Source organism: Panulirus ornatus, chromosome 48, assembly GCF_036320965.1.
Source record: "Panulirus ornatus isolate Po-2019 chromosome 48, ASM3632096v1, whole genome shotgun sequence".
Taxonomy (NCBI): Eukaryota; Metazoa; Arthropoda; class Malacostraca; order Decapoda; family Palinuridae; genus Panulirus; species Panulirus ornatus.
Genome location: NC_092271.1, coordinates 17,841,755 through 17,864,948, shown reverse-complemented (window position 1 = coordinate 17,864,948; position 23,194 = coordinate 17,841,755). Strand labels below are relative to the sequence as shown.

Below are 23,194 nucleotides of genomic sequence, written 5' to 3'. Positions count from 1 at the left end.
CCTCCCCTACTCTCAGACCTCGTCTCCTCTCACACACAACCAGGGAAATCGAGCGCGAGTGATGCCAAGTGTGGCAGAGGAGAGCTGTGCCTTACCGATCCTTTTGACTCTCGTAGCTTCAGGGTCTCAATCAGCGTTCCTCAGACACAGGATTATGGAAAATAAAGATTCAGTAGTTGGAAATATCCCATAGCTCCTCTCCAAATATACATTTCTACTCTCCCTCTCTCTGTCTCTCATACGAGAAACTTTAAGCAAGGGTGTCCTTGAGCACCTGACTGTCAGAGAAGTTCAACCTTTCCTCTCTTCTCCTGTACTACTGTGTTGACTCCATAGCTCTGAAAACTATGGCCCTCTGCTAGATGAACTTTTGGGCTTTTGTGTAGTAATGAAGTCTGGTCTCTTCCTCCCCTTGGGTGAAGAGGGAAGGGTGAGCAGCCCTCCTCTGTCTCACTCGGGATAGAGACAAGTAGCACCACATCCTTTGTTCGTTGGGAGGGGTAATCCCCTAATCTCCTAAGGCATGGGTGAGTAGCTCTTCGTCTCCTGGAGGCGGAGGGGAGCTGCCCCTCCTTTTATGGGATGGGAATGATTTATACCTTCGTTTTTCGTAAGGGAGGAAGGAAGGAGGTCGAGGGAAGGGGGATATATACACCAACCTTTTTCTGGAATGGGGGCGAGCTGGCTCTCTTCTGACGGGTCGGGGCTTTGAGTTGGTGAGAGTTATCACCGTCTCGTATGGCTCGAGTAAGCGGTTCGTCCCGTCAGGACGTGGCCTTAGTAGTTTCATTCCCTCCATTTGTAAGTCTAAGTAGTCCATCCTTTCGTAGGTGTTTTTGAGGTTTCGAATAGGTTGTCCGACTCTTCTTCGACCAGGAGTGAGTAGTAACGCCTTATCTTCTAGGAGTAAGGCGAGTACTCCATTCTTCTCTGAGGTAACCTCATAAAGCGTCTCCTTCCTTGTGGCAGAAGTAAGTAGGTTTTCCTCTCCTCTGGATAGTGATTTATAGCTCCATTTCACTTAGCTTTCTTGCGTGTGTGGAGGAGGAGGAAGAGGAGGAGGAAGAGGCAAGTAGAAGACCGTCTTTTCCTTGGAGGGTGATTGTTACCGTCTTCCCTCCTGGGTAGAGGAGAATGGCCTCTTACGGGCAGCTCCTCCTCACAGGGTGATGCATGCGAACTACCACACTTATGACTGGGAGCAAGTGCCAGTCTCATCTCGACCTCCTCTGGTGTGTGAGACTATCCCTTTCCTTCTGTCCTGAGGTGGAGGCTGACTGCATCACTACCTTTCCTGGGGTCACTGTGGTTGTGTAACCCAGCCTTCCCTAGGGGGGTATAAGGGAGCAGCCTAATCCTGATGAGGAAAGGCCATGTCATTAACGAGGTCTTACGTCCCAAGTGAGCTCTCCCGAAGTTCTCCATCAGTCGCCGGGGGTCTGAAACTTACAGATGAAAGGGAAGTTCACAGGTTTTCGTTCGGGAAGACTGGAGCTTTAGCTTTGGGGCTTCAGATGCTAAAGTTCATGAAATTATCCATTACTGAGCCACACTTCTCTATTCTTGGGTTTTGTTTCAGAGAATCATAAAGACCTGGTCGTGTGGGTTCGAGAATTTTATGACTGGAGTTCGACTGTTCATCGTCTAGAAGCCAAAGAGCTTCACTGTTCAGGAAGAAGATATAGTTGTCCACGTCGTAAAGTCTTAAGACTCTGGCCTACATAGATGTACATAATACAAGCGTTGCTGGACTCTCGACTGCTGGTGGTTTCACCGAGAGCAAGATGTCACCAGCAGCGAGGTTGTACTCGAGTCAACAAACAGAGAGGAGGAGAGTGTCCTCGAGGACCGTCTCACGCCAGGGGGTGTCTACCATCTCCTTGTTCCTACGTGGAGAGCAGCCTCAAAGCTGTTGGATCCCTGTAGAACGTCCTGGGGTTGTATGATGGTAGTAGTAGTAATGATAAATAATAATAAAAGGTATTGATAATGATAGTAATAAGACAAATTATGACATATTACTTTACAGCATCTTATCGTTTGTCAAAACTACTCTTTCCTTTAAAAGACGTTCTATAATTTCGTCGTTCTGACCACGAGTGAGGATGAAGCAAATCATACCAAACACAGACCATCACCAGGTCCTCTGTACCACTCGCTACTCTGCACATCGTCACGTAAAATGACGTAAAGATACATCCGTGTGTGGTACCATCTGTGGCCCGACTTCATGCACAGATGTTTAGCATTCAAATTTTGATGATTAAAAAGGAAATGAAATATTCATAGATTCTGATGTTCACGTAAATATTTCCTTTGCACATGTACGCGCCTGTCCAAATCAAATCTGGAAATATAGCTTGAGCAAATATTTCTTAAGGATACACACACACACACACACACACACACACACACACACACACGGGGAAATAGTCGTGTGCTATATTTGGTTACAGTAAACACAATGCACACTCGGCCCAACCCAAACAAACTTGAAGGTGATGTTCTGCCTCCCAGCCCACTGGCCTACCACAGTCCTTGCTTGGCGTGTGTGTGTGTGTGTGTGCGTGTGTGTACGTGTGTGTTTGTGCTCGCGCGTTACTAGATGTGTATGACAAGGATACTGATGATAATAATGATAAGTGATAATGATGATATTAATGATAAGTGATCATGAATTTTCATACACTATTGCATCTCCCACCTTAGCGGGACAGCGTCAGGAACAGACGAACAATGGCCTACTTTGCCCAGAGTCGCACACTAGTTGTCATGTATAATATACCGAAATTAGATCCTACTTTTCACCGCCTCACAGGATATTCAACCGATGGTTCAGCCCATTGACGGCACGTTGCCCCCCATATACCACATTGATCCAATTCATGTTATCCTATGTACGCAAAGACTCTCTACTCCATCCTTTCATCTGGTTTTTGGTCTCCCCATCCCCCTTCTTCCCTCCACTTCTAAATCATATTCTTCTTAGACAATCTATCTTCTCTCCTCCTCTCTATACGTATGAACCATATCAGCTCAGTAATAATAATGACAATAATGGTAATGATAATATTACAACTGATGACAATGTTATGATGATGACTATACGTATGTTACGAAGATGATACTACAATTACAACTAATAATGATAATATGATGATAAAGAGGATAGTGTGCACATATGTATGTATACATATCTGCTCGCGTGTGAAGTAGTGTTGATATTTCCGTGTGGGCGTGTGTGTGTCCAGTGTGCTATCTTATACCTTTTCACGTCCCATGACAACTCTCGTATGAATGAGCATTGAATCATTCAGTCAGCCTTCCATTTGAGGTGACATTCTCGCTCTCCCCGCCTCCCCACAGCAGCTGAGGTTCTGTGTTGCTTCTTTAACAACATCGTTTCTCATAGTCTGTCGCTTTTTTTTTAGGGTTAGCATTATTATTGTTGTTCCTGTGAGAATGTAAGTGAAGTCGTTCTTTTAGTAAATTCACTAAGTTGTCTGTACTTGTGGTGCTCATTGAAAGAGAGCAGAGTTCTTCTTCCTCCTCCTCTTTTCTTTTCATTATCACCATAATCATCTTTAAGGACTTGACCACATGAGAAACGCGAGAGAAAACTGTGATCCGAAAGTCATCATCAATATAAATGTTTTGAGAGTCTATATCCCGGGGTTTTCTAAGAGGCTGGCAATCGATGAGTTATTTATGCGTGTGTCACGCAACCCGCCTTCAGGGGGAGGAGGAGACGCTGCTGCTGTCTGCGTGTTGTGCCTCCACCCGTGACGTGTGTTGTGCCTCCACCCGTGACGTGTGCGTGTGTGACGTGCTGTAACCACGATTATCCGTCTGTATTTACATCTTCCGTTCGAGCACCTTAGTTTCGTATTTCTATTGTAATCACAAGTCAAACAGCAGCAGTAGTAGTATATTGTCCACATGAAATGCACCCACGTGTAAGAAAGCTGTATAACTTACGAAAGCGGTACATAATGCAAACTACATCTATTTATGGATAGATAACGCAAAGGTCCTTGACCTTTATACACACTCAGTCTACTGGAGTTATTCAGAGAGAGTTCCACCAGCGTCCAAAGTTTGCAAACCCTGCCAAGGATTGGCTGACCAACCGTAATTTGATCGGAAGTATGAGTGGTCATTTCTCAGTGCTCAAGTGTAGAGGTTTCGTCAACATATGCTTTCGTATGTTATCTGAAGGATTCTCAGTATTAACAAACATTAGTGCCGAAACACACTATATATATGGTATCGTCTCCACATATGCGTTCGTTCCACACTTTGGTTTCACCCGTTCCCTCGACCGTCCTTGGTACAAAGCCCGAAGAATGGGCAAAATCGCGCACTTTACATCCATTGGCACTGTACGTAGGTCCCAGATTTTACTTATATCGTACATAGACGTACTCATACTCCGTCTTAAAGTTCTCGAGTAAAAGAATGAAGGGAAAAAAAAAGGGAAAAAAATCATAAAGTGTCATGCAATACCTCCATGCAATGGCTAGATCATCCAAAATCATATAAAGTATCATGCAATACCTCCTTACGATGGCTAGATCATCCATATGATCCATAAGCTCACGCCAGAGTCCAGTGATCTCGTTCTATATCCTTTTTTTTTTGCCCCCTTCTGTCGCAACACCACGACTATTTCCAGCATTCTGGTAAAGTCATTATAAGACTGGTCGCTACTATCGTATGCCCGCTGAAGTTTCCCACCTTGTAAGAGGAATTGTTCCAGTGACTTTCCGGGGGCGTCGCGCGGGCATCATCTCCCAAGGGGCGTCGCGCGATAACATCAACCAATTTCCCCGTCTAGAGCATCCGTGTGTGGGAGACGCCTCGTCCAGCGGACGACAACTGTGTAATGAGGAGACCCGTAGTTTATGGTCTTGGGCTGTCACCGATGGACGAAGAGAAGAGTAACAAAAAAAAAAAAAAAGTCTTTTGTCTCAAGTTCCGTAAGAGCTGACGTCGGATACGGGGCGAAAGTATGTGCCAAATGTGGCAACGTCGATTGAAAGTTAGAATCTTGTGTGTGTGTGTGTGGAGGGAAAACAATACGTCAGGGGATGTATGCGAGCTCCTAAGATTTTGTTTTTGTTACGTAGACTAGATTCCTGCAGCATGGAAAGGTTACGAGGAAGAGGGTAAAGAGGAAAGATGGGAAGGGTGTATCCACCGCAGCTTCGTGCTTCGAAGAAAGGAGGAGGCATCGTAACTGGATGGGATTCCTGGGGTTTCATGACCCATAAAGCTCTCGCTCAATGCACTCTCGTTGCCCCCTCGTAGTCAGAACCCTTCATAACTCTCCTTCACTCTCTTGTCCATCATCACACCTTCATAACTCTCCTTCACTCTCTTGTCCATCATTACACCTTCATAACTCTCCTTCACTCTCTTGTCCATCATCACACCTTCATAACTCCTTCACTCTCTTGTCCATCATCACACCTTCATAACTCTCCTTCACTCTCTTGTCCATCATCACACCTTCATAACTCTCCTTCACTCTCTTGTCCATCAACACACCTTATTGTACTTTAATGTCTAGCTGCGATAAATGAATATATATATATATATATATATATATATATATATATATATATATATATATATATATATATATATATATACACACACACACTTTTTTGCATGTTCGCAGTTTCTCCAGTTAGCGAAGTTGCGCCAGGAACAGATGAAAACAGGCTGCATTCGCTCGCCTCCATTTTCACTCCCTTATCCACAATCAGGCCCCACACACTTTCAAATGGTTTCGCCCGGCCGCTTCACATTCCTTGGTTTTGTCCATGGAAAGCACGTCGTCCCCTGTATACCACTTCGGTCCAATTTAGTCCTGCATACTCGCCCTTCTATCCAGGACCCTTGCTGTTAGCTCCGTCCCCACCCCAACCATAACAAATTGAATACAAACTCAAAAAACAAATGGATGAGACCCTGCCAAATATGATTGGCTTGTGGCATTTTCTTATTTTACAATCAATATTGATTTATAAATACATGAGAAAAACTTTTATCCTACTTTTGAACATTTGCTCTACACCAAGTACATCTTTATTTATTTCGTTTCTGTTCTTAACTTTGGTGTACAAGGTGGGATAAAAAACCAACCCAGTGTGGCACCAAGTACTTTCTCCCAGCCTCTCTCTCTCTCTCTCTCTCTCTCTCTCTCTCTCTCTCTCTCTCTCTCTCTCTCTCTCTCCGGGGCCCTTCAGCCCCAGGGGGATAGAGCCGGAGAGGTGGGAGTGAGGTGGGTGAATGATGGACTCGGATCTGCCGTCCGAGTTGGATCCATCCGCAGTGGTGCGGTCAACTAGCCTCCTAACCTATATTCTTGACACACACACACACACACACACACACACACACACACACAGAGGGGCTGATGCAGAAGCATTTATGGATTTAAGAATACTCAAGAAATGGAGAGCCCCATGGGTGTAGACCTCCATCCCCACAATGTACAAACAAGTAACCAACCAATAGGCAATGACACACACAAGTCAACCCCCCTTCAGCCTCTCGACCAACTCTTCTACCTTTCAGAATGAAAAAGATAATCACATACGACCCAATACCCGACACAACACTATCATCGAAGACGAAAAATGTTCTTAATCTCTCTTTTCCTTCTCTCTTCCTGGAGCGATCTTGGCTACAGGGATGCAATACGCAATGCGCATTAATATATCATACGCCTTCCTACTCCGACTATTCTGGTGAGCGACACAGACACACATCGACCGAGACGTCGGAATCAATAGAATCCTTCGACCCACCAGTTTTCTTAATAGAGACAGTGGGTCAGGGTGTCCAGGTAGCGTGCCGAGTGTATGGAGGACGTCTGGGTTATCTGGGGGGGAGCATCTGGTGGGTGTGCTTGTGTGAATGGAGGATGTTTGACCTGTCTGGGAGATGTGGCTGGTGTGGCGTGTGTTTGGAGGACGCCTGGTTTATCTGAAGGGCATCTGGGTGGTTTTGTGAGTGTATGGAGGACGTTTAGTCTATGTGGGAGCATCTTACAGATGTAGTGTGGGTATGGAGGATGTCTGGTTTATCTGAAGGGCATCTGGCTGGTTTTGAGAGTGTATGGAGGACGTTTAGTCTATGTGAGAGCATCTTACAGATGTAGTGTGGGTATGGAGGACGTCTGGTGTATCTATAAGTCATCTACTTCGAGTGGCGAGTCTTCAGGGACGTTTTGTTTGGCTGAGGGACACCTGTCTTATTCGCTATGTAGAAAACGTTTGTTTTTTTTTGGAAAGGGGAGGGGACTGTCTAGTATGCTAATCTTAACATTTTGTGCATTCCCACTCATCCTGTGGGCGGTGGCACACAAGCAGTTACAGAATGCAGAAAAAAACCAGGAACCGGACGCCATTGACTTAGATTACATCGTAAGTGAAGTGTTTACAAAAGCTGAGCATCAATGAATTACATAATGTATATAATGAATGACCTATATACACAACAGGCTGAGTTATGTCTGAAGTGCTTACACATATCTTGTAAAATTCGTAGGGATTATTTCTTGATTAATCAGCTTTACAAGAATGAATTTATTATGTAGTAGGGTACGAGAGCAGTTCTGATAGATTATAATATATATATATATATATATATATATATATATATATATATATATATATACACACGTGTATATTACATGGATTTTCTTGCAAGTTCTTGTCTTGGTTGAAAGGTTTCCTTGTAGTGGTGATGTCTTAAACCCAAAAGATTTTAATCCAGGTCTATCTGGATGACTCGCCAGTCAACTTAACAAGTTCCTGTTAATTCTACATTCCCACCCGAGTGTTTAGAAGACGTGTTATTCATCATTCTCAGTTGCCCAAACGTTCCCTTCTTACCCATCCAAACGTCCCCTTCTCACCCGTCCAAACGTCCTTTCTCACCTGTCCAAACACCCTTTCTCACCAGTCCACACGTCCCCTTCTTACCCATCCAAACGGTCCCTTCTCACCCGTCCAAACGTTCCTTCTCACCCGTCCAAACGTCCTTTCTCACCCACCAAAACACCCTTTTTCACCAGTCCAAACGTCCCCTTCTTGCCCATCCGAACGTTCCCTTCTCACCCATCCAAACGTTCCCTTCTCATCCATCCAAACATCCATCACCCCTTGTGTGGAGCATGTGGAGGGCGTGGACATTGCCTGGGTGGTGTGGGAGTAGCGTGTATAACAGGGAACTGCTTCAGCTATAGGTGACTCCAGCCCCATGGGAATCTGTGGACATAGCGCAGCATTGCTTCAAATAGAAGGTGTCTCGACTCACGGGACAAGTCGTGACTTACGGAACATAGCATAGCTTTACGGAACACGAACCTTGACTTACGGAACGACGATCGTGACTTACAGGAACGACTCTCGTGACTTATGGATCATTCTCGTGAGTCACGGAACAGATTCACTGTTCGTGGTGATGGCTACTTTGAAGGGTTACGACTTATGTGGCGTGGGTGCGACATATACGTAGAGGGAGTGATTCACATACCGTCAGCGGGCGTGGTTTGTATATACCGTCGGCGGGCGTGGTTTTTATAACCCTTTGGCAGTCGTGGTTTTCATATACCGTCGGTGGACGTGGTTTTCATATACCGTCGGCGGGCGTGGTTTTTATAACCCTTTGGCAGTCGTGGTTTTTATATACCGTCGGTGGGCGTGGTTTTCATAACCATTTAGCGGGCGTCGGTTTTTCTTTTAAATCATAAATCGTCAGGGTGTTTTTCAACATACCTTCGACGTGGTTAACGTAAAGCATCACGTTAAGATGTGTCGTGTACTGGTGGCTGATTTGCCGTCACTCACAAGGCGTGGTTTATATGGCAGTGATTCCCAAGGGATGGGAGTGATCTACATCATTGCTTCAATGAGGGTTTATGGGGCGGTGGGAGCGCATTACAGAGCGGGAGTGGGATTAATGGGGGTGTGTGGTTTACGAGCACGGACGAGAGCTTTTTTTCTCAATATTGATCTAGGGTGTGATTTACAGAGTGATTCTGTGATTTAAGCAGTATGGTTGGGATTTATCTAGCATACATGGTGTCCATATGTGTGTGCGTGTGTGTGTGTGTGTGTGTGACTGTGTGTCTGTGACTGTGTGTGTGACTGTGTGTGTATGTGTGACTGTGTGTGTGTATGTGTGACTGTGTGTGTGTGTGTGTGTGTGTGTATGTGATTAAACAAACGCTTCTGGTGCCATAAAGTTGTGGGTGTCAGTCATTGTGCCTGGGTTAAAACCCTGTAATTGAAATGTTCTCTATGTACCATGGAATTACTCACGCAGGACATTCACGGCTTATTTAGCATATATGAGGTATAAATAGCATGGGTGTGGAACGCTCAGCATAAATGAGGTATGTCGAGCCTAAGTGATGAATATATAGCACAAGTGAAATATGTATACTATAAGTATATGTAGCATAAGTGAAGTATATCTAGCACAAGCGAGGTATATCTAACATAAGCAAGGTAAATGTAGCATAAGTGAGGTATATATATGATCTAAGGAAGGTATATGTGACGTAAGTGGGGTATATATATACTATAAGATAATACTATATACTATAAGTAGCATAAGTGAAGTATATTAAGCACAAACGAAACATATTCAACATGAGCAAAGTAAATGTAACATAAGTGAGGCATATATGCTGTGCGTAAAGTATATGTAGCATAAATATGTTTACTATAGGTAAGATATATGTAGCATTAAGCGAGGTACATCTAGCATAAATAAGGCATAAACAACAAGGATTAATCTACTGCAGACGTGATCCGATTGCCGCTTGTTATTTAGCCCAGGAAGAATGCATTTAGCACAGGAGATTTATACAACATTAAAAGGATTTACTCAACGCTTGAGAATGAGAAATCTATTGAGCGCAGAAGGATTTGTTCAGCACAAAAGGGATGAATTTGGCGCATGAGGGATTATTTTAGCGCATGAAGGACGCATTTAGCACACGAGGGATTACTCCAGTGCTAGAGGATTTATTCTACGTCAGGGATTTACGAGACACGCGAGAGTTTTTCTTTTTGTTACCGCCTGAAGTTGTTTACAAAGAGTGTAGTCTTTCCTCCTCTTTATCTTAGTCTTTTGTCGCTAGAGAACAATTTAGCTGGCGCGAACCGTGCTATAAACATTGAGGACCGGATCTTTATGTATATATAAACATATGTGGTATAAAGTTGAAATGTGTGGAGCGGAAAGATCATTTATGCAGCATGTAGCGAATTTTTATGTAGCCTGACCTTTTTTTGTTAACAGTTGAGGCAAATATAGTGTACGTATACGTACGTGAGGTCTCGCTTAGCGGAAGATAAGCTGGATATACTTAGCAACACAGCGGTTCCCTGACTTAGCATGGGGAAGGTGGCGACATTACACAATGCCATTATCACAGCTTCTTCATAAGCCAAAGATACGAGCTTAAGTTGGCTCTAAGTAAATATGGTATGCTAATTATCCTTATTATTACTATTCATTATCATTACTGATGGTTCGTATAGCGGGTTTGAAGTCAGAGTGGATGGTATTCAAGTCGCTTAAATGTAATTACGGTAACTGAGGGATGCCTTAGTATCTATATAGGTCATACGTGGTATCATATGGTATTGCTCTCTCTCCACCCGAGACTGGTACTAAGAGCCTATGAGGCTGGTGAGGGTACCGTGCATTTAAGACTGTTGGCGAGTTGGTATGGGTTGCAACGAGGGATGGTACTGCTATGTCTGGCGTTGGTACTTTTATACTTGAGGTTGGTGTTAATTACCACAGTTAGGTCGCTGTACCGTCATACCTAAGTATGGTACCATCAGACGGGGGTACGTACCATCACAGCTGAGCATTAACATAATGGAATGAAAGGGACAGGATTGCTTCTCTAGGCTGTGGTCTATTGCCCCTCTTGTTCACGACCGTACGACCCTTGTACACGACAGTACGACCCTTGTACACGACATTACCACCCTTGTACACGACATTACCACCCTTGTACACGACAGTACGACCTTGTACACGACAGTACGACCTTGTACACGACAGTACCACACTTGTACACGACATTACCACCCTTGTACACGACAGTACGACCCTTGTACACGACAGTACGACCCTTGTACACGACAGTACGACCCTTGTACACGACAGTACGACCCTTGTTCACGACAGTGCAACCCCTGAACACGGCAGTATGAACCTTGGGCACGACCGTAAGACCCTTGTTCACGACAGTGCGTGCGCCCTTTTGTACACGACGGTATGGACACTGAGGACGACAGTACGACCCTTGAACACGATATAATGAACCTTGGGCACGAGAGTACGACCCTTGGGTACGACGTGACCCCCTCAGGTCCAGGACCAGTCTGTCATGTTCAAATATCGTACTCAAGGGTCGTAACGTCGTCGTGTCCAAGTGTTGCACCGTCGCTCCTTTAAAAGTCGTACCATCGTGCTCAAGGGTCGTAACAGTTTCCCAAGGAGGGTTAAGAAGGATATGGTCGCCCGCGGATTTTCGTAGTCCCTTTGAACATCACATTCCCATCTACAGTAGTACGTTGGGACCCCATAATAGTCGACTCACGTCCGGGACCTGGTGGAGGGGGGGAGAGAGAGAGAGAGAGAGAGAGAGAGAGAGAGAGAGAGAAAGGGGGGCATTACCCAGACTGCACCACTTCTCCCCCCCTCCCTCATACCCTCCTTCAAAACGACCACATTAAGGTTGCGTCTTACCTCTCCCTCCCTCCCTCCCTCATCCTTTTTCTCTTTTTTTTTCCCCCAGGTTCCTTTATGCGTCACGCCACAATAGCCCCTCCAGGCCGGGGCCCGCACCCCGCACCCAACCTGTGTCTCTCTCTAAAACGTAGACAATCACATAAGTGCTCACTTTTTTTTTCTACCCCCCCCCTCGTTTGCTACTTTTATGTCGAGAGTGAAGCTATATCCATAAAAAAGTAAGATGTGCTCTCTCTCTCTCTCTCTCTCTCTCTCTCTCTCTCTCTCTCTCTCTCTCTCTCTAGGTAGTTCATGCTGCTCGTTTAAGGTTACGTCCCTCTGACCTGGGATTGCTGTAGGGTTGCGAGCTGTGTGTATGCTAACAACATACAACCCAATGGGTCACCAAGTTGTACATACGATATGGTATTGTAAATATAGACCTAGACGGCAAAGGTTCTTCAAGATGATTACCATGGAGTTGTCTCGTTTTCTTATGAAAAAAAGAAAAATTAAATCATATGAGTCCAGAGCCTTTCTTATGGGGCTCCTGCAGATCTGGAGGCTGCCCTACAATCAGGAGCAGGGAAAGGATGGACTCTTTTTAAAGTAAGAAATTCCTCGACGAGACAGTAAACCTTTTTTCCAAAAGTGATTTTCTACTCGCGGCGTAACTCAGCGCAGGCGGAATCCGGTAGCAAATGTGTGTATGTGTGTGTTTTATTGATTTCCGAAATGAAATAATGAAAAATCAGCTTTGACACACAGGTTCCCATACAGTGTTAGAAACGGCCGCAAAATGGTAACCGAGCGAGCGTCGAGCGAGGTGCCTGTCATCCTTGAAGGGACAAGAGCAACCCTGGTGGTGGAGACGATATGTCTAGGACGTGAACGTTGGCATGAGGCATGTGAAACCCCGTCGCTCAAGACGCGAGGCCTACCTACTCACTCACCAACGTCCATCACGATGGTGTTAAAGTGATAATGAACCTTAAATAGCCCGAGCTTATCACTCTATTACCCCTGCTGTATCTCTGAGGCGATGGGACATCACCCTGCTTAAGTTCTCAGATTACCCCCTTTGATTCATGCCTTCCCCTCCCTCTGTATGAAGAGGGATCCAGTCCTTTGTTATCAGGTACATCAAACGTTATCACGTTCACTCATCAAGCACCCTCCATCTCCCGTCGTCTTTACAGGTTTCACGATGGTTGGGATAAGGTGATGAGGGAGGGAAGGGGTTCCCTTTATCTCATCCTCAGCTCGGGGTATCAGCGATCCTCCCTCCCTCCTCACCCCTTCCTGCCTTCCTCCTTGTTGGCTACGAACCCATCCCTCTAAACCCTTCCTCCTCCTTGTCTTCCCTCCCCCCGCGACTTCCACCCTCAAGGTCTTGCGAGGGTTACTCGTACTGTCACTCCAGATTGTGATGTAGGAGGTGTCGAGTGGGATCTCGAATTAGTCACTGGTTACACACACACACACACACACACACAAAGTATATGGATCAGGAAGTATTTGACGAGCTATTCACAACATGCATCACATCAAAGACTAGGTCGTGCCTCTGAGATCTGGTTACTGGACCTTAAGAAGCCAATCTGGACTGGCCCTCGAAACTTGGACACACAAGGTAAAATTTTACTGTCATTCCACTCTAAATCTCCATTTTCCTTTCTATTTTTTTTCGTCCACTTTTACTCCTTTTAATCAGAAACTGTCGAATCTCTAAAAGGGGTTTTTTGAATACGTGAAGAATAAAGTGTCTACAAAATCTTTCTTTTAGGCCAATCCCAACACCTTGTTTCTTAAAAGATCTTTCCTGCTTTGGTATCCTCTTTTGCTGATCTATTTCCTACACGTCGGCAGCAAGCAGGCATTAGTTCACAGTTCATAACCCTGACGCTTTACCCCATTACTGACAGTTACTGAAGACTCTCTTCTTCTTCTTCTTAATTTGTTTTCTTTTCCACATAATTAATCTTTTAGCGCGAGCAGGTCTCACAGTTGGGCCGCCATGCACCACCTCACAGTCCTTCTTTGGCATTTCTTCGTTCCGTTCGAGTTTCTCATCCACGACACCAGGTGTCAGTATAATCACACTATTTGGCGTCATTTTTCACGGTATTTTTAGAAAAAATATTGACGTCATTTTCGCTGTTATATGGCATTTTCTTATACGGTTTCAGTAGCTATTGTATGACTCCGCTTTAGCAGACCAGTCATTCCATTCACAGTTTAAAGAAACGATTTAGGTCTACTCTCTCTCTCTCTCTCTCTCTCTCTCTCTCTCTCCCTTCCCTTTTTCCTCTCGCCTTCGCTGGAAGCAAGAGCGCTTATGAAGTGTCATGAGAATCTGAAAGAACCCGAACTCTATAACTGCGGAAGATGAGAACAAGAGATACATGATAAATAAACTCCTCATGGCAACAAATTGAGGCTATCACAGAAAATGTAATAATTCAGGACCAGATATGTATCTCCACCGGGAAGAAACCACGAGTCATTAAGTGTACGATAACACCATGTTAACATGAAAAAAGATTTTATCTATCGCAAGATATATACAAGAGATCCCAAGAGAAAGTTAGAAACACCTTGTAATGTACCGACGATTGACATTAGATACCCCACAAGGGATAAGTAAAGAACAAAGAAAAAACATTGAAAACTACGTCAGTTGGCTGGAAACAGTTCCAGATAAGATATGCATTATGCGTGGTGGCAGAGAAAGACATGATTCTTTATAAAGTCAGACATGTCGTAAATGTTAAATACTGGTGCCAGATAATGGGAAATATATTGTAGGTAAAGATGATTGCAAGTATATGTATATATATCATCCCTGGGGATACGGGAGAAAGAATACTTCCCACGTATTCCCTGCTTGTCGTAGAAGGCGACTAAAAGGGGAGGGAGCGGATGGCTGGAAATCCTCCCCTCTTTTTTTTTTTATAATTTTCCAAAAGAAGGAACAGAGAAGGGGGCCAGGTGAGGATATTCCCTCAACGGCCCAGTCCTTTGTTCTTAACGGTACCTCGCTGACGCGGGAAATGAATATATGAAAGACAATATATATATATATATATATATATATATATATATATATATATATATATATATATATATATATATATATATTCGCACCTTTATCAATTTGTATACATATAATTTCTTATGTGCGTCTGTGTGTCTGTCACTCTACTTGTGTATCTGTCCCTCCCACTGTCTGTCCTAGTAAAAAGATTGTGTAATTTGCTGTACAATCTTCCTTCGGGAGGAGGCAGGACGCGGGGAGAACATCAAAGTAAAGGAGGTCAAGGGAGGAAAAAAAAAGAACCCTTAAAGATGTTGAAATTTAAATGAGGGTCCAGCGACAGCTGGCGTGGTCGTCTTGCTCTCGTCCCACATGTACCACTGGACATATATTCTAATTAAAAATGTTAACTTGTGGGACAACTTTAATTATCCAAAACAATATCTGTAATCATGATGATTTTTCGTGAAGTTGATTTCTCTTAGCAATCGAGATATTTATAAACTTTAAGATTTTTTCTTTTTTTTTTTGACATTTTCTTTATTTATAAAATTTGATTAGTTATCTTAACAACAGCTCTAGTTTGTCATTGGATCAATTGGATTTGTAATGGCTTTTGTGCTTTACTTTGGCCTCGCGGGAAGTATTTCCATGATCTCTAAGTCCATTCTCGTAATCCTGCTGTTCTCGCCCAGCAAAATATCAGATTGCCCCATCATACACTTCACTTGTTTTCAGAAGAAAGAGCAACAGTAGCTGTAATATGATGGCTCGATAGTATATAGAGAAAACACAACAATCAAACCGTATATCCAAATATATATATATATATATATATATATATATATATATATATATATATATATATATATATATATATATATATATATATTGTAATGTACACATGGTATCTGATGTAAACTATCTACAGCTAGACCCCAAGAATCGAACCCAGGTCTTTAGGCTACCTGGATGTCACCCCGAAGACCCGGGTTCGGTTCACTGCCTTGGAATCCTAATACACACGGAACCAGTCACAAGCGAACTGCTGAGCGAGGGAGGGAGGCAGCCAGTGGAGGATGAAATGCCAGTCTTAAGATAGCCTGTGAGCACCGGAAGAGATCAGGTCTGGTGAAAGAAAGATGAGATCATAAAGCAAAGGAAGAAGTTTCATTGTCTTGTATATATTTCTCTCTCTCTCTCTCTCTCTCTCTCTCTCTCTCTCTCTCTCTCTCTCTCTCTCTGATGAGCATTGCTCCCCATCTTTATCAGTCCTTCTCATCACCCTCCCTTCACGTTTCTCATCCCCCCCACCCCACACACACTCACTCTCGCTATCAGTCACTCTCTCCCCTGTCGTCGTTTAACCTCTCCTTCCGTCTACCTTCACCCTCTTGTTCTTCCTCCCTCCTGTACTTCCTGCCTCATTCACTGTCCCCCTCCTGCTCCTCTTCCTGCTCATCCCCCACCTAGCCAAGCAGCAGCAGCAGCAACACCAGAGGCCGTTGTACCTGTGACTGTGAATGCCGTAAGGATACTCCTGTGGTGGCCTTGATATTTGGAGGCTATGAATAATATACCAGACGCGCGCAGTTCCCTCCGCCCATAATACGCTCTTCATTCATTCCCTCTGGCTGCGACCATGCTCGTTTTCTTTCCTTTTTTTGTCTGTCTCTTCCTCTCCGTCTGTGCATATCTCTTGTCTGTCTGTCTGTCAGTCCGTTCACTGCTCTTCCTCCCTCTCTTTCATCTTTCTTCTGTCTCTTATTTACTTTCAATCTCTTTCGATTTGTCACTCATTGTCTGAATGTCTTTCTGTGTCTGTTTATCAGCGTCTGTTTATCTCTGTCTATCCATCTCTCTCTCTCTCTCTCTCTCTCTCTCTCTCTCTCTCTCTCTCTCTAAGCTAATTCTCAGACTAACTCCATCTCATTACCTCACTTAACCCACTCCATCTCAGCTCCTCCTCCTCCTTCATGCTTTCGATGGCATTAATTAAATCATGCATATCTTATTTAGGGGCAGCAGTCTGGAGGTATTCCTATAATTACCATTAATAGCATTACTGAAGTAACCCAACGATCATCCAGTGTTTGATTAGAGGTAGTGCAATAGCCTCAGATGCTTGCCTAACTCTTAGATCATAATATCCTCCCGAGTTAAGGGCGATACACGTGAAAGCAATAGACTTCTGGTGTGTGTGTGTGTTTTAACCTCCGTGTGGCCAGGTTGGCGGGGCGCCATATCCAGGGTTCGAATCTGAACTGATCTTATCCACTCTGTGAGGTATATAGAGTTTCAAAACTCATTTTGAATTACGTTAGAAAAAACAAATATATACATGCACACACACACACATATATATATATATATATATATATATATATATATATATATATATATATATATATATATATATATAACAATTCCTTTCAACGCTTCTCGGTATCCAGATCACTTCTATATTTTTTCAAGGTAATATGAGGAGCGGTGCAAAGAGAGAACGGAGTGTCTGGTATATTTTGCTCTCGTGGGGAACTATTTTTCTTTTCGCAGGGAATCGCTTTTCGACGAATCATTTACATACGGAACTATGCAGTCTTTTTTAACTTTTAGATTCTATTTCAAATCCACCAAGGGAGTAATCAAACGATTGCGTGAAACGAATTTGTGGATTAATTATGACAGATCTCCATTCTTGGTTATCTGTTCGTAAACATAACGGAGAAGCTTCGTATAGATCATTCGGGTTACTGATGACCTCGAGTTTCGTTATAGTAACTCACTGTAGCAGCGAGTTTCAGTGAAGGGAAAAATGAGGGATAACGTAACCATACTGGTAGTTACTTTTGGTTATGGCTATCACAGCCTTAATACTTTAGGGAAGTTGGTCCTTCAGACCCTGCCCACGTCGTCCTCCAGTGTCACTGTACGTGAAACTTGCCATATCTCTTGACATACATCTCTCCTTTGATCTCTCTCTCTCTCTCTCTCTCTCTCTCTCTCTCTCTCTCTCTCTCTCTCTCTCTCGTATGTCTGTCCTCGTCCCGTAAATCTACTTCCTTGTTTCACCTCACACACACATCTATATCGATCTATCTATCTATCTATATATAATGTGTGTGGACTCTGCCTGCTCCAGGTTACGCCTCGAATGAAAAGTCACTCTCGGCAAGGTTGTAAAATCGTCCATTTGACGAAAGAGAAACAAATAACTTGTTAAAGAACTTCTTGCGCTTCAAAGAAGAAGTCTACCTCGACCCAAGTACATAACCTGTGCTTCCCTAAGAATAACGTAACGTCACGAACAGTAAAGATGTCTTTTGATAATGACTAAGGCGGGTGGAAGTGATTTCCCCGGGAGAACAGAGGGACGGCTGGGAAAACTGAAAAAAAAAATAACTCACAAATAAATTGCTTTACCAGTTCTGCGAGCTGATATGGGCAAATTAGAGTGCGTGGAAGCGCCAGGAATAACTAGCAGCATGAGTAAAGTGCGTGTGGGTTGCTGGGCAGGCCAGGAGGGGAAGGGGCGGAGGAGGAGGGAAGAGGGGGAAGGAAGCAGCCATCAGATATAACAGAGTGGGGGAGTGGAGGGGAGGAGGAGGAGGTCGGTTGTGCTGAAGTGTGGACGAGTAATGCATGTCTCCGACCTTGTGATCCCATGATGGGTGGTGTGGGGGGAATCTTGCCTTGGCGAGTGATCACAACACACATAGAATCTAAGAAAAATGCCAGACCACATCAGAGCAAGTTGAAAGAAATGATTAAACAGAGATGGTAATCCTAAAATTGTTTAGGTCATGTGATATTCCGGGACCCCAGGAGGGAAGACGTTTAACTCGTTGGTGTGCTTAAGTCAACCGCAAGTGGTTGCACTTCTTGCCATCCCTGTCACTCACTTTAAACCACTCTACAGCTGTTATCAGTGACACTCCACCCTCGCTTATGCTATCATGTCATCAACTGTGGATGTTTTCCTTACGATATTGCTCACGTTTACTTAACGATGATAAAAAGTATCCCTTTTTGTCCTAGAATTGCTGAGGTCATACTCTGAGGTCCCCGTCCGGGAAAAAGAGGGATATTTAGGGAGTTCACTTAACCCACTTAGTGGGAATATCTTGTTATAGACACACCCGTGTGAGTCACTCGTGTGGGAGATGTTAAGGACGCATTTCTGTGGCTCACCCCTGAGGTTTAAATCACAGACACACCCCTGTGGCTCACCCCTGAAGTTTAAGTCACAGACACACCCCTGTGGCCCACCCCTAAGGTTTATGTCACAGACACACCCCTGTGGCTCGCCCTCGTCGTGGATGTTACAGACATACCACTGTGGGGCACCCCAGTGGTGTAAGGTAGACACACCACACAGTAGGCTGTCCCTGTGGCGGAAATTGCAGACCCTGTGGGTCACCCCGACGGTGAATGCAGGAGTTTGAAGCTCTGCCGCTAGTGAAAACTAGGTCACCACTGTAGTTGGTAGCGAGGGTAACTGGTCACATAGGTTGACATATATATACGTTTAATATGTATGATGAGGGGACGTGGTGGGTCATTTCTTTCCTCTTCCTGTTAAGTGTTCGATGGAAGATTACTTAACATTCGCAAACCTAGCAGCTTTTACTTCGAAAAGATCTCCTGACGAGATATCCTTAACCTCATGAAAGATGTCTCATATGTTTCTATGAATGCAGGAAAGGAGTGTCCTATGACATCTGAGAGGGAATCACTAGAAAAAAAAAAATGAGACCACTTCGACTGACGTAGTAAACATCTTCATCAGAAAACTATTGTTCGACATTCTTTTTGGGTAGAATAAGATATTACCACATGTTTCTGGAATAAGTAAACTCAATTTCAAATATCCGAAATGATTGGAAACTACCTGATGCTTAACAAGGCATCGACGATGCAACTAAAGAAATATTCAAAGGGTTTAAGGAGAGCTGTTATGTATCCTTGTAAAACGCTCACTTACCCCATCAATTATCTCTTGTTGAAGATAATCCATGCAGTAATCTTTCAGTGAACTAAATACATTCGCGTGTCGCAAGGCCACTGTTAATGTCGTCTCGCCCCCAGTGTTTTTGAGGAGGTGGCGTCTCTAGATTGTGTCCTCAGTGTTCTAGAGGAGGTGGCATCTCTAGATTGTGTCCTCAGTGCTCCCACCTTAGCTTTCTAGAGGAGGCAGCACCTCTAGATTGTACCCTCAGTGTTCTAGAGGAGGTGGCATCTCTAGATTGTGTCCTCAGTGCTCCCACCTTAGCTTTCTAGAGGAGGTGGCATCTCTAGATTGTGTCCTCAGTGCTCCCACCTTAGCTTTCTAGAGGAGGCAGCACCTCTAGATTGTACCCTCAGTGTTCTAGAGGAGTTTTAATTCTGCTAAGAGAAATGGCTCCATGTGTATAGGGTCGATGATCAAGTCGCCTACGTCAGACAGTGGTGTTGAAGGACTCTGTTGTTGGTCGTAATTCCTCACTACTCCATCAGGCTCCTTAGGAGGAGGTATATAAGTAGCATGTATATAGATAGTTTACCACAGTGAACAAATGAAGTCAGTGAAGTGGCTGTCATCTGTGCGTCTTTTAACCTGAATCGCTGAGGCCAGTTCGAGAGCCAGCCATTCCTTGCCTATACATATGACAAGAAGTCCACATCTAGTGTGATGATCAGTTGCATCATGTTCGCTTCTTGCCACCTCCAAGCCGTCGAAGGGAAGTTCAGTGCAATTCCGTAAGGAAATAGCACGCAAGTTGTGTGACCGCTACATTTTAGCCACTACTTCAAAAAAAGTAGAGATTTCACCTCACCATTTTCTATGTCAAGTGCTTGACGTGCTCAAACACATTAACTTTACGTCTCTTCCCTAAAACAGGAGAGCTGTCATTCTGGCCATGATAGATGTGAACAAACGTACTTTTGTTCATGCAATTCTCTGTCAAAGTATTGGAAAATTAAACTTATTCTGATGAATTAGACAAATCATCATCACACGAGTATGGGAGGGTATTTTCTTTTGTGCACAGATGACGGCGTTTGCCACAATCTGTTTCAGAGGCTCTTTAGCATCCACGTTCTTGTTAACGTTCACTGTAAGAACCAGTCGAGTGGTAGACAGTATGGTACGTTTACCACCGTCTCCGAGCTCACGGATCCCTGGCTCTCCTCGCGAGATTTGGGAAATTACATTCCAAATGACACTTACGGTTCTCCTTACCATCAGTGTATCGAGACCAAATTCACAGAATATACACTGATGAAATTCTCCCACTGTTTTGTACAAAGCCAAAGTTGATTGTGCAAAGCCTAAGTCAACTTTTAATGAGTAAAAATATTACACGAAAATAATGTATTTGTTTAGGTCTTCAAAAGGTAGCATCTGTGTACAAACTTGACGCCAATCAATACAGATCAAGAGAAAGGCGAGAACAATTTCCATTGACGTCACAACCAAGTTCAGAGAGACATGACGTCCATTGCGCCTATATCCACCCTGGGCTATATATATATATATATATATATATATATATATATATATATATATATATATATATATATATATATTATACATACGACCCTCTGGACTCTTAGCCTTTATCCTAGATATATTATCATGATATCGAGGACATGAACCATAGCATGACGTTACTCATGTCATCACGATAGCATGGCATATACGACAGAGAGATGGTGTATATCATTCGTTATGATACGAGAATAAAGGAGAATAAACTCCATCCACTGGCTGATGGAATAGCCCCCACGAGATCATCTCGCGGGGCCTGGGTACCATCCTTGAATTATTTCATCTCGTTTGTGGCCACACGAGACGTCCTCCCTCCCTTTTCTGTGCCCGATGCTTGCCATCCCTCACACACCGTCCATTCCTCATATTCCCGAGACATTTGTCCTCTGTGTCGTCTTTCCCTTATGAAAATTCTCCTCACGATTCGTCACCCTGCAGAATAATATGGTCCATTTGTATCATACTTTCCTATCCATCACTATTAAGCCACCACTTAAATGCTGCGCGATCCTTGTGTGAATACACGAGAAAATGTGACCATTAATTTCCTATCCACCGTAGTTGAATTAGCCTCATCTATGATAAGCCAAGCAGGATTCAGCTTGTGTGAAATACACAGGATCAAACACGACCCTGTCTGTACCACATCTTCCATGAGACATCCTGGAACTCAGCCTTGCTTAACGTGGGATGCTTATATTATCACCACCACCGTCGAGGAATATGTGAGCGAGATAGGAAGACAATCGTAGGACATAAGCAAACGTGTCCCAATTCACACATTCGTGCGCCGGACTTCAGTGGTCCAAACAGATTCCTTAAAAGTCGTCCCTTGAGTGACGTGTGAAAGGATCCGTCAGGCGAGGTTTGGCTGGACTATTAATAACAACAGTTGCCGTGCGTCTGTCTCCTATAAATAGATACTTTATGTAGTGTTTTCTCGCTTCCCGGTCAGTGTTGATTCAACACCGTGTGGTACCTGGAGGAAAAAAAAAAAAACTGGGGAAGGATTGTGATTTCGTGTGAATTATTTCGTGTTTGTATATACGTGTGTTTCTGTGTGTGTATATATATATATATATATATATATATATATATATATATATATATGTGTGTGTGTGTCTGTGTCACGGGAGAAAGTTTTTACACGTGTTGTCCCTGTCTTTCAATTTTGTATATGTTACTCCTATGTGTGTACACCCCCGCACGCACGCACGCTCACACACACGAGAGATGGAAGGATGGAAAGAAAGATGCTTCGAGTAATCGGGGCCTGATCATGCAGAAAGGTGCGGGCGTGCATGATATATAGAGAACTAGAGTCGATATGAATAACAGGGGTGGACGTGAGATCAGTGGGCAGAACGAGTGTATATGAAGTGATCATGATAAACCATTGAAAGGCCTGTGGGGCTTGAGCATAATGTAAAAACACTAATTCACATTATAAGCAAATATCAAAAGTATCTTGTTCTACTTGAACATAAATATACTGACGATATTTGATTATAAAGGAGATAAGAACATTCTATGTACGTTTCTTGTTGTATTGCATTACCTTTCCTACACGATTGTCACAAGGCATCGTGACGTATAATGAGTTTTCTTATCATTCCATGAACATGACTAACATATGTTAACCGTTTCTTGTACAATATAGAATAGCCATCGGGTCTCTGAAGTGGTACAGATGGCTTCAGTAGAGTTAGATATCTAGGATGCTATCCGAAGGGTAGCTTCTGGACGACTACGTATATTGAGAGTTGCTATCTTCTAAGGAGGCCTGTTACCTTCTGCAGTTCTCTCGATCCTGACACGTAGGATTTTGCTCTGGATATTTCCTCTGCTGA

General features: G+C 43.7%; 1 protein-coding gene across 5 annotated transcripts in view; it reads left to right on the top strand.

Annotated features, from left to right (window-relative positions):
• Positions 1 to 23,194, top strand: part of LOC139764167 (acetylcholinesterase-like) — a 207,644-nt gene that overhangs the window by 164,302 nt on the left and 20,148 nt on the right. The window contains exon 1 of one of the 5 annotated variants that reach the window (XM_071690716.1): positions 20,299 to 20,323. The exons of the other annotated variants lie outside the window; for them this stretch is intronic. The gene's annotated coding sequence lies outside the window, so the exon portion shown is untranslated. Of the gene's footprint in view, positions 1 to 20,298; positions 20,324 to 23,194 lie in introns of those variants that run through there. 5 annotated transcript variants of the gene reach the window in all.